We start from the raw sequence: 12501 nt of genomic DNA on the forward strand, positions 1-12501 counted from the left end.
GTCATCAGAGAGATGTGAGAGGGAGAAGGCTACCTGTGTTGGCCCTTGTAAGCCATTGTTCCATGGCTAGCAGGGCTATGCAAACCCAAAGGTTGAGGGAGCTAAGAAGCCAAAGAGGTTGACAAATCCAGTTTCTCAGAGAGAAATAATATGATAGGGACTTACGAACAGAAGTGCTGTCTCAGGTGGCTGCAAGACTGGATCCTCCTCACACCAGCCATCCAGAAAGTATCCTTTATATAGCAAACTTTTAGGTAAAACATGTGCAGCTGGTCACATCTTCACACTTTCTTGCCAAGACTCGTGACCTCTGGGGAGGCTACATAAGCATTTTATGAAGTTTTCTATGCTACAGGCATTGTTTAAAGACCTCGCTGATGAATATCTTGGCATGTATGGGTTCATCAGGGTGATTTTGCTTCAACATGGTGTCGTGGCCTGGAACAGTGGCCCATACCTGTAATCCCAGCACATTGGGAGGCCAAAGCAGGAGGATCTTTTGAGACCAGGAGTTCGAGACTAGCCTGGACAGCATAGCGAGACCCCTCTCTACAAAAAATAAAAAAAATAAATAAATAAGCCAGATGTGGTGGCATGCACTTATAGTCCAAACTACTCAGAAGGCTGAGGTGGGAGGATCTCTTGAGCCCAGGAGTTTGAGGCTGCAGGAAGCTATGGTCTTGCCACTGCACTCGAGCCTAGGCAACAGAGTGAGACCCTGTCTCAAAAGAAAAAAAAAAGCATAATTCTTGGCACGCAACAAGCTGTTCTCCTACAGCCATAGTAAGGACTTTGACTTTTACCCTGAGATGGGAAGCCAGAAGATTGGCATGACCTGGAATTATGTTTTAACTAGGATCACATTGTCTGCTGTATGGATAATAGACCCTAAGGGGCAAAGGTTGACACAGTGAGACCAGTTGGCAAGCATGACTGCATTCATCCCTAATTAATTCCTAACTAGCCCACTCTCCCCAGTCCAGACACCACCATCTCATGCTGAACAGTGTAATGGCCTCTGCCTGGCCTCCCTGTCTCCTGCCTGGCCCCTCCCTCAATCCTTTCTCCACATAACAGCTAAAGGAGGTTTTTCAAGTGCAATTCCCTGTCAATCTTGTCTATTATAGTTTCCATGGCTCCTCACTGCTCTTAGGACAGAGTCTAAATTCCAAATCCCAGCTCACAGGGCTGCATGAGGTACACAACCCCTGCTGGCTTCTGCTGACGACTCGTGCCCCATAATTCTCGTGGTGCTGATCTGTAAGTCCAGCCTCATCAAGCTCTCCTCAAGATTCTTGCGGGCTTCCTTGACCCTCCAAGGAGGTTGAAACACAAATAGAGTCCTTTCTGATTCTCTTGAGTGACAAGCTTTGTTATTTGCTACCTACCCCCAGAGAACCAAAGAAAGAGGTGAGAGTAGGCGGAGCCTGGATGCAGCTTCAAGCCAGCCCTCCCTTCGTGGCCAAGGATCCAGCCCCTCTAGGGAGTATGCTAGCCTGGCCCTGGGCTCACAGCCCTTGAACAGCTGAGTTGGATGGGTGGGGGGAGTGTTGCGACCTGCACGGCACCATGATGCCCAGAAGCCTGGCCTGTGGGCCTGAGTCCCTCTGCCCCAGCTGGGGAGTGCCCCACCTCCCCTCTACCTCTGGGTGCCCCTGCCCAGCTATGTCCACCCCAGTGCTATCCTGGACAACTCATTCCTACCCAACTTCTTGTCTTGCACCCCAGGCTGACCCCTGACTCTTCATGTAACTTCCTGGTTTATCATTTTCTCACAGAATCATCTGTTTTTCTAACAAGATTCCCTTAGCACCTCTGAATGGAGGTGAAACCTCTAGAAAGGTTTGAGGGTATGAAGAGGTCTCTGTAATAAGCAAGCACTCTGTCCTCCTGTGTCCCTTCTACCACAAGTGGGAAACTATTTGGGTCCCCACAGAAACCAAACCTCGTCTTTGCTAGGGTCTAACATGGACCCATTTGTGGCTGGAATGTAGAGACTAGAAATCACAGGAGAGGCTGCTAGAGACCTCACTGGGTCCTGCAGGGTCTGGGGTGGGTCTCAGCCATGTGGTGTCAGAAACCCCATTAACCACCCCTTAAGTGGGTCTGTCAGGCCCAGTGAGCTAAGCTCAGAAGCTGATGCACCGCCCGTAACACCCAACACGCATGCATGCGCACACACACACACACACAGCTTCTTCACTGACAATGGCTGCAGTGCAAGAACCCTCAGCTGCTGTCCAGGGTGTTCTTGGTCTGCAGTTGCATTTTCATGGGAAGCTGGAGCACAGCCAGTCTCAGAAGAAGAGAAAGGAGTTGGATAATAACTACTATGGGAGCTAATTCCCAGGCCTTCATCTCTAAGCCCTTAGTGAACCGATATGATTGTTTTTAGTCCTCATACCAACCAGAAGGGAAGTATGGTTATTATCCCCATTTTATGGATGAGCTCAGAAAGGTTAAGAGGCTTGCCAAGTTCACACGCACCCTAGCAAATCTCCATGGCAAGGGCAACCAAAGCAACGGCACATACCAGTCTTCCCTGGAGAGTGTTGCCTGCCCTACCAATGGTCTAGTGACTCTGACAAAGCCATTTCTGAAGGGTGCTGACCTGTTTCTGCTTGGCAAGGTCCCCAGAACAGCCCAGAGTGCAGGCTCAGACTTACCAACTTCTTGCATGGGGCATGGAATGGCAGAAGCTGGGCAGAGTAAAGGTGACCCCTGAAGCTTTGGATCTGAGTGTGGACAAGTCTGGTGGCACAGCACCTGATCGCCAACTCTGCTATGCACCAATCCACCGCCACGCCTGCTTGACTCACTCCTCCGGTCATGATCCTGGCTAAATGGGTCATCCCCACTACTCACCGACCCTCTGTGGTTCCAGGAGGTTGCTGAGAGACAGCCTGGACTGGCCCCTTCCCAGGCCCCAGGGCTCTCTCTCCAATTGCTGGAAACTATCACATCATCCAGAAAGAGATTTCTAGGCAGGAGCAGTCTCTTACTCCTCAGTCCTGCCACCAGGTGCTTTCCCAGCCAGTGTTCCTGTCCACTCTCCTGCCTGCCCCTGAGGCACCAGCCTCCTCAAGGCCCTATCCTAGCTCCTCCATTCCTCCCCAGATGCTCATTCTCTAGGGTGGTTTGTGCTGTTTGTGCTGTCTAGTAACCACATCCCTTCTAAACTGTCCCTACCCTACTTTTGTGCCCTCACCCCAACCCCACTGTACTTGTTCTGGGAGGACAGTGATCAGAGGCCATCCTGACCCAGTCAAGGAGCAGCTCCTCCCCTACAGGCTCAGCCTTAAGCAGGCTGCCCTGTTAGGGCTCCACTCTGGTCTGTCTCCTTCCCAGGCAGATACCATCTCCGACAGCAGATTTCTGCTTATCTCAGCAGGATGTCAGATTTCCCATCAATTATGTGAGCATGCTCTGCTTCACAGCAAGAGCCTCAGGAACTCTGCAGTTATGACCACTCCCAAATAGGTATCTCCAGCCCAGATCTAAATATTCCCTACTTACAAAACCTTAAAGATTGACATTGCTGAGACCCATCCCCCAATTTCTTACATCTGTAAACCACCTGCTGCTACATTCTTCTTCTTCTTTTTAGGCTTCTAAATATTAATTTTAATTACTTTGAAACCACACAATTTACTACCAAATGGTTAACAAGCACCTTTACTAAAATGTGAAATCAGCGTTATTTGCATCTGATCAGCTATACAAAACTCACCCATTTTTCTTCTGAGAAAAAGTAGTCAAACTCTCAAAGAATAAGGGTCATTAAAGGTCATGTTCACAATCTAGCAACATAATTCCAGTCTTAGAACCTCCCAAGCTGCTGAAGGGAAGATTTGGAAAGAGATAAGGATGTCGAAAATATAAAGGTAACGTAACAAGAAAAACCCAGAATTGTATTTAAAAAAAAAAACAAAACAGAAATACGTCCCTCAAACTGACAGGGAGCCAAGAGACCAAAAAGTGCCTCGGACAAGTGCAGCTTGGTAAGCAAATGAGTTTATTAGGACTTACACACGAGGCACTCCTGGATGTCAGCGGGACACCTTTAGAGATCTGTGTTGCCTCCCATCCCTAAGCTGCTTTTAAGCTAATTTTCTGGCTCTTTGCCTCCTCTGTGTATGTGATGGGACTGTTTCCCTTGGTAGGTTCTCAGCTATTCTCTGGGACATTTGGGTTCTCAGGGTCATTCATTCCTTGGCTGGGTACCATGGCCTTGGCTTATCACCCAACTCAGAGTTCAGGCAGCGGACATACACCTTTAAGTAACCTGGTCAGGGAACCTGTCATACTTCAATTTATCCCATTCCTAACTCTTACATTCTTTCCACCAGTCTTGCTGGAGAGTCCCCGAGCAGGGAACGGGGGGAAGAGCTATAGCGGTCTATACCGTATAGCCACAGCTTGTGCATACGGGTCACATCCATGGTATATATAAGAGCATAAAAAGTAGAAGCTAACTATAATTATGATGCCTATTAGCAAAACATAATTCCAGCAAGTAGGTAAGTAGGTAAGGTGTATAACTAATTTAAGAATGAGTCAAAGTAACCTAATTGAGCTATATCATGGATCTGAGTTGACAAATGATTTAAAGCATCTGTGACATTATTCTCTTTATCAGAGACACAACAGGTAGTGCCTATAAGGACACACGTTGTTGGGTCTCTGCATGTTGGCAATTTGGCCTCCAGGTAGAGGCAATTCCCAGTGAGCCTGATTGCCTTATTGATGCTTTTGAACCAGTCATTCCAGTTCTGCTGGGAGAAAGGCAGAATGTTCCAAGGCATACCATTATCATTTGACAGGGGCAGGTATTCCTATACCCAGTAACTGGGCTGGCTGTTGACGGTTGCTGCAGCCACAGCCCAGTCCAGGAAGACTTTACTAGCTTCCATTGGTAGCAGAAGCCATAGCCTTTGGACATAAACACAGGCATTTAGTAGGAACCCTCATAGGTATATCCATTCCTTGTAACATAATTATTGCTAACATAATTATTTTTCCCATTGGCCCTATTAGGGCAGCTGCCCTGGGCCTCGAGCCTGGCTTGCAGTTCTACGTAGGGTTTCCCTCCACAGGGGTGGGCATAAGGCCAACTGGTAAGTTTCTGGCCTTGCCTGCACCATCCGCATTCTAATGCATCTAGTAGGTGTCAGTGTTGCCGCATGTTGATAACATCAGTCTCTCGGATCTCCATCAAGGAGCACAGCTGGGACCTTTTTCCCTCTGTCAGTCTTCATGGTGTCCTCCAGGGCTATAAAATCAATCCAGCATGGGGGCACTTTCCAGCTCAACTTTGGGTCCATGTAGCCATTGCCACTTGGCAGATCCACTGATGTGCTCAGGAGCATAGTCTGGCCATTTGTTTCAGGATAATAGTTCTGAGTCTCAGAGGTAACCCCAAGAGTTTGTGGAGGCTGTTTTATAGACCTTGCTGACCATTCACAGGAAGTGATGCCATGCATGGTAGTGGGTGACATTTAAAATTTATATCGCTTCAGGGATATTCTTAGTCCAGTCCTAAGACAATGCATGTAATTGGGCCTTTAATAGACCATTCTTTTTCTTTTCCCCCCATATAAGGCCTGCCCCTGTTGGGTTATATGGTATGTGAAACTTTCAGTCTATGTTTTGTCCTGATGCCCAGTGTTTGATAATATGGCCTGTGAATGGGGGCCTTGATTATTATCTATCCTTTTTAGTATGCCATACATGAAATTAAGAGCAGTGATGGCCAGGATCACACTTGTAATCCCAGCACTTTGGGAGGCCGAGGTGGGTGGATCACTTGAGGTCAGGAGTTCAAGACCAACCTGGCCAACATGATGAAAACCCATCTCCACTAAAAATACAAAAATTAGCCAGGTGTGGTGGCAGGCACCTGTAATCCCAGCTACTTGAAAGGTGGAGTTTGTGGTGGGCTGAGATTGCACCACTGCACCCCCAGCCTGGGGTACAGAGCAAGACTCTGTCTCAAAAAAAAAAAGCAGTGAGACATTTGATGATCTCCAGTTGAGTGGCACATTTTATTGGGAAGGGCTGTAGCAGCCCCGTTGCATCCATGCAAGTTAAGTCATAACTCTTCTTTCTATTCTGGGGCAAGAGGCCAATATAATTGACTTGCCAGTCTCACATAGTTTGTACAGCTCGATATATGTAACCTGGTGTGGAGGGAACCTTTCTAAGTCACAGGTGCAAGTAGATCTCAGTGTTCTGAACAGCTGCCAAAACATTTGCATATTGGATGGGGACACCTGCTGCCTTTGCTACAGGCCATTCTGTGATTGCCCCTCGTGGCGGTTCTTATGATGTACACATACGGCAGTTTCCTGGGATGGGTTTGGGCAAATTGCCGCGCGTGAGTAAGGGCATTCACCTTTTGATCTCCAGGAGGTGGTTTGGGACTATGTGCATCCATATGGTTCATCACAAGATGGGCATCCTTTTCCTGTAATCTGATGTGGATCTCTTGCCACATGGACATTCCCCAGAGGATCCTGCACCAAACTTGCCAGTTGTCTGTGGCCCACTAATTGATCCATAGAGTAAGGCCTCTGTATGTAGCCTAAATATCTGTGCAAACGACTAATGGCCAGGGACCGTGGGTGATGAGAATCCAAACTGCCTGTAGCATGGCCCATTGACTGCTTTGTCCTAATTTCCATTCTATCCATAGGTTGTCAGTATCCATTTTCAGCATAATTGCCAACCATTGGTGTTGGGTGCCTTTGCTAGACCCATCAGTGGATTAGGCCCCAGTAGGTATCAGTGGGATCCCTTCATATATGGTGGTTGGCCTAGTAGGTAGATTCATTGCCATGTTAGCCCTTTCCACTTGGGACAAGTGGTCTCAGCATGTTCTGTGGTGCCTGACTTAAAGAACTCATGGACAAGACACCCCTCTGTTGTAGATAGGAATGCCACTTCAGCAGAGTGTGTGATGATATTATCCCAGAGGTGGGCTTGGCTAGAAGGCATTCCATCTACCCTTTTATAGGAAAGGCAGTTTTTATTGTGATGGTTTGCTTTCTGGTAATGGCCTCCATTTATTGCAATGTCCTGTATACAGCCAGAGTTGTTGCTCCAGGACTATATAGTGGGATTCTTCCCCGTCCCATAATTAAGACCAAACCTTACAAGTACCATTACTGTTGGTTGCTTTTGCCGCAAACACCATTTCATTCCTGTGGCAACTCTAGTGACTTCTAATACAAAAGGGAGCTGTGGCTGTGGGGAGCACCTAATGCTTGGGCTTGTTTTACCAACAGTTTTGCTTTGTCAAATGCCTCTTGCTCTATATGTGTCCAGTCCCATTTTTTTTTATCCCTTTTTATTAGGGCATATAAGGCTGGAGGGTTTGTGTCAAACGAGGGATGAATATTTTTGAGTAGCCTAATAAATCTAGGAAAACATGAAGTTTCCTTATTGCCTGAAATAATAGACTGTTGTGCTATCTTTTCAATAACAGCTCTTGGTATGTTTCATGTCTTACCCAGCCAGGTAATTCCTAGGAATTTGATGGCTATGCTGGGCCCTTGTATCTTTTGGGGATTTACTTCCCATCCCCTTTCTTTTAGGCTGTCTAAGATGGGGTGCAGGGCAGTCTCCAGATTTTTAAGAGATTCTGAGGTTAACATGATATTATCAGTATAGTGAAACAGGAAGACTGAGGTAGGCAAAAGAGTCTAGACAGGTCCTGTGCAATCATATCATGACAGTTGGTGGGGTTGCACAGATACTCTTGTATCTGGAAGATACATTGTTCACCCTCCCAAGTGAAGGGAAACTGCTCCTGTGACTCTTCGGCTAAAGAAATACTTTAAAAGTCATTAGCCAAATCAGTCACAGCATGGACATTTCCCAGCTTAAGGACCATTTGCTCCAGCAGTTGAGCAATACTGCGTACAGCTGCAGGTACAGGGGGCGTCACTCTGTTTAGCTCATGGTAGTATACTGTCATTTTCTAGGTGTCATCTGGCTTCTTGGCAGGCCACATAGGGCTGTTATAGGTGCTCTGGCCTATTTGTGCCTATGTAATTGTTGAATTGCTCGGGTGATTTCAAAGCATCCCCCCGAACCATGTGGATCAAAGCATCCTCCGGCAGGTGGTATTGTTTCATGTTAATTACCTGCCTACACCAGGGCAAGTGTACAAGCATCCAGTTGGCCCAACTACTTTTTGTTCTTTGATTATTTTCTGGATTTGGTCCTTGTTTTTATCCAGTTCATTAAGGTTCACCAATACCTCCCTCATATCATAACCCTTTTTAAATCACAAATGACCTAGACATTCAATGAGTACCTAAAATAATTTTAAGATTTTAAACTGTACAGAAGTTTAACTTACAAACATTTATCACATTTACATTTAGTCAGTTTATTCATTTTTAGCAGTTTATCTAGATTACTTGTGAGAACCAAGACATTCAACAAAGCTAATCATCGTCTCAAGTTATTTCCCTGTTAACTGTTTTCACAGCTTGTGAATATCAGGTGTTCATATAAGTAAGAGCCTTAAGGTCAAACACATGGAGATTCTTGCTGATAACTCAGAAAATTCAGCTGTTTTCATTAAACCAACAATATCAAATTAGTCTTGCTTATCAATAAATCATTCAGACAAAGATAATTTTGATTTGGGCTGGGTTTACAGTTTTTTAACTTTTATGTAAAACCCTGACACCTTAAAGTGTCTAGCAGAGGCAAATATAAAATGTATTTTATCAGTAGACTCAGACAAAAATGTATGCTGACACTTTTGAAGACATATTTTCATTTGCTAATAATTTAAAAGCCCACTTATTTACCAAAGATTATTGAATTCATGTGAACTTGGAAAGCATTTGGACTTTATACCCATTTATTTATAATTTTATTTGGTAGCACGTTAGACAGAACATATAACACATGTACATATATAAATGTATTTAAACATGTATATACATACGTACACAAAGATCTGATAGCTTTTACTTGAGAACTCTAGCCATGAGACAATAAAATAAATTTGTTATTTTTACAAAAGACAGTTGGACCCAAATTACTTTTAACAAAACTGGGACCTGTTCACGTGGCTAAACTCTATTTTCCCCAATAAGTAATCCAAGGAAAGCTATGGATCAAAATTTGGGGTAAGGCAGTTTCCATGGCAGTTTGATTTTTAAAATCCTCTTTTTCCCTTTTTTTTTTTTTGTTTGTTTCAAATGAGTTTTATTGTTTATATTTTAACTAGAACTGGCTAAATTGTGTAAGAAAAACAAAATCTTCAAATAACCTTGAATTAGTGTTATCATAAACAGTGAGTTTTATCTCAACACTGGTAGCTTAATAACAGCAGATTCGAAGCCTGTGGAAACGGAACGAGAGAAACAGAAAGCAACTGAAGCCACTATTTAACTCTATAGTTGCAGGTTAACCATTTGAGCTCTGAATTTTATTTTGTAATTTGCCCATCAGTTTTTAAAACGTGTGCAAGAACAGGCCACAATATGTAACCTGCTGGTGTCCTAGAACACCTGGCATGCCTTTGACCTTCTGCAGGAGTTTTTGCCCTTTCTCCCTTTCCTGCTCTCATGATTTCTCAGTAGCTAGCCTCATTGCAACAACAGTGCGTTTATTATCTTTATCATATTTTAATATCTTAACTTCTTACAATAGGTGATTTAGTTTCTGCCAGTGTTTTCCCAGAGTCCATAGTGGCCCACGAAGGTTGAGCAGCTGGGCAACTCCACCCCACATGCATGTTGCCAACCACCCTAGGATTCTCCCCGCAGATGCTCCTTCCTAATTCATCTGTTGGTTTCTCAGAGCCTGCTCATGATGCCAATTGTAATGAGAAAAACCTGGAATTGTATTTTAAAAACCTTCCCCGAAACTGGGAGGGAGCAAAGGGACCAGAGAATGTCTCAGACAAGTCCAGCTTGGCTAGTAGATGAGTTTATCAGGACTTACGCATGAGACACTCCTGAATGGCAGCGGGACAGCTTTAGAGATCTGTGTCCCCTCTCATCCCTAAGCTAATTTTCTGTCTCTTTACCTACTATGTGTGTGTGATGGGACTGTTTTCCTCGGTAGGTTCTCGGTGATTCTCCAGGATGTTTGGGTTCTCAGGGACACCTATTCCTCAGCTAGACACCATGGCCTTGGCTCATTGCCTAGCCTTCAGGGTTCAGGCGTAAGACATGAATCCTTAAGTAACCTGGCAGGGGACTGTCACACTACATAGGTAGTTCTTAACTTGTGGGCCCATTTTTGCCCACACAGGGTCTAGCCAAGAAGAAAATAGCTGAGGTTGGAGATGAAAACAAAAGCCTTTGGTTGAGATGTTAAAGGAGGCCCTCAAGAGTGGTGGAATCAGGGTATCCAGAAGGCAGTGCTGGAGTCGGCCTCATGAACTAGGGGGTTTCCTCTCAGCACTGCCCTTTTTCATTTTATCAAGTGTTTTAGCCAGGTTTGGCGTGGCATAGCTCTGAGCCAAATACATTCCAGTAACATTGCCAAAGTAAATTCAAGCAGGAACTGGAGCATGATGTCGGCAAGAAGGGTGGGGAAGGCTGGGAGGGCGCAAAAGGCGGCTGCAGCTCTCTGGGCTGGTCTGAGGCTCTGCACTCTTACATTGGCTTCCCTTCTTTCCTGTTTTACTCTCCCCAGTCACTTATTTCGGTTCCTTTGGATCCATTCCCAAATAAATCATATACACACAAACTCTTGACTCAGGCTTTGCTTTCAGGAGAAAACCTGGGCTAAGACAGTTGACATAAGTGTGGTTCTAAAAGGCAGATCTGCAAGGAAGGGATTCACAGCCTTAATGGGTCTACTTTCTACAATGGAGTCATGGCACTGATAGGAAATATATGGAACCCTGGGACACATAATGGGAATATTTGAATAGATTAATGTGAGAATTTTGAATTCCTGGATTCCCCTAAACCTTCAAGGCCAGCAGAAGCAGCTATCTTTCTCTTGCTATAGGAGACAAGCCTCTCCTTGCCTGGAATCCTGCCAAGACTATTCTTAAGGTAAATGGCTGAAAGATGATGCTTATTCTCCTTGATATTCCGTACTTCTCTTCATTGCCTGCAGACCAATAACTAGGGTTAGGTCTCAGCATAGTCTAAGTGGAGAAATACAGTATCTGACTTATAAGCAAATATCATACACGCTGAAAAAATTACAGGACATATGTTCTGGTAGGAACAGGCATTAACGGGTGTGCGGAGCAGGGGTGTGAGAATGTATCAGTCTGGGAGCACTCTCATTATTCAGGGATTAACATCTAAGTGAGGATACATAAAACCATTTTCACATGCTTCTGAGACGGTTCTTTGAATCTTGGATGCAATTATGACCTTTGAAATGAAGTAGAGATGCCAGAACTTCTTGGGAGAATATTGAAGGAGTCAGAAGGCTCAGAGGGATTAGGATGTCAGACTGTAGTTATTATGCAAGGCCGGAGACCCTACCAGAAGACTGCCTTCCCAGAAGGGAACATCCAGAGGACACTTTTCACTGAGGCAACACAATATGTAAAGGTGAAGAATCCTTAGTGTTAGTAGGGATGGTAGGACTCTGGGTGACAATCAATAGAGGCAGGGGAGATATAATAATTACCACAAAACCAAAGTGGCAACCAGAACGCTTTGACCCATAGGGTCTGTTTATGGCAATGGCTAGTAGACCATAGTGTTCCTAGGAGTTAACTAAGCTGGCAGATGACTGGGTGTTACTTGACTGTAACAACAGTAATCCCCAAATCAAGAGCTCATGAGCAGAAGGCAGATGACAGCTGCCATAATGGAAAATAGTATTTCCTAATAAATTTCCTTGATCTAGGCCAGTTCTCAGGCTCAGAGCCTATTGATTTAAGGAAGGGTCAAGTCTTTTATAGAAGAGCCCTCTAAATGCTGCCAAAAGTATACAAGATAACTATTCCCCCAATCTTTCCACATGAGGGATCTGTGGCCTTTTATCAGAGTAACTCTGATCGGGGGGAGGAAAAAGAACCAGACTTTCAAAGGTTATTGGGTACAGATTATGAGCTTGCATCAGTGCCGGGGGCAAACACTATCATGGTCCCCCAATTAAACTGGAGGTTCATGAAAGCCAGGTAAATGGCATTCTCATGCAAACAGATCCAAGAAGTCTGAAGATCCACTCTGTACAGATTTCCTTATCCCTAAGTAAATAACTGGGACAGATACTCTAGCAACTGGCAGGACCCTAACATTTACTTCCTGTTTTATTAAGAGCCATAAGGTAGAAAGGGCCAAATGAAAGCCCCTGACACTTAGCCCTACCTTTCTTACTAATTTATTAATTGAGGGGTAAAACCACATCCTGGGTGATATTGCAGAGATTAATTTCAACATCAAAGATTTTCTTCTCAATATTTTTCAGTCCGGAGGATGAAAAACTGCTTTTATGTGGGAATAATAGCAGTACATATTCACTCTCTTGCTTCTGGATTGTTAATTCTCCTCTCTA

The sequence above is a fragment of the Aotus nancymaae genome, unplaced genomic scaffold, assembly GCF_030222135.1.
Source record: "Aotus nancymaae isolate 86718 unplaced genomic scaffold, 86718_ANA_hifiasm-v0.15.2.pri h1tg000064l_1, whole genome shotgun sequence".
In the NCBI taxonomy this organism is placed as follows: domain Eukaryota; kingdom Metazoa; phylum Chordata; class Mammalia; order Primates; family Aotidae; genus Aotus; species Aotus nancymaae.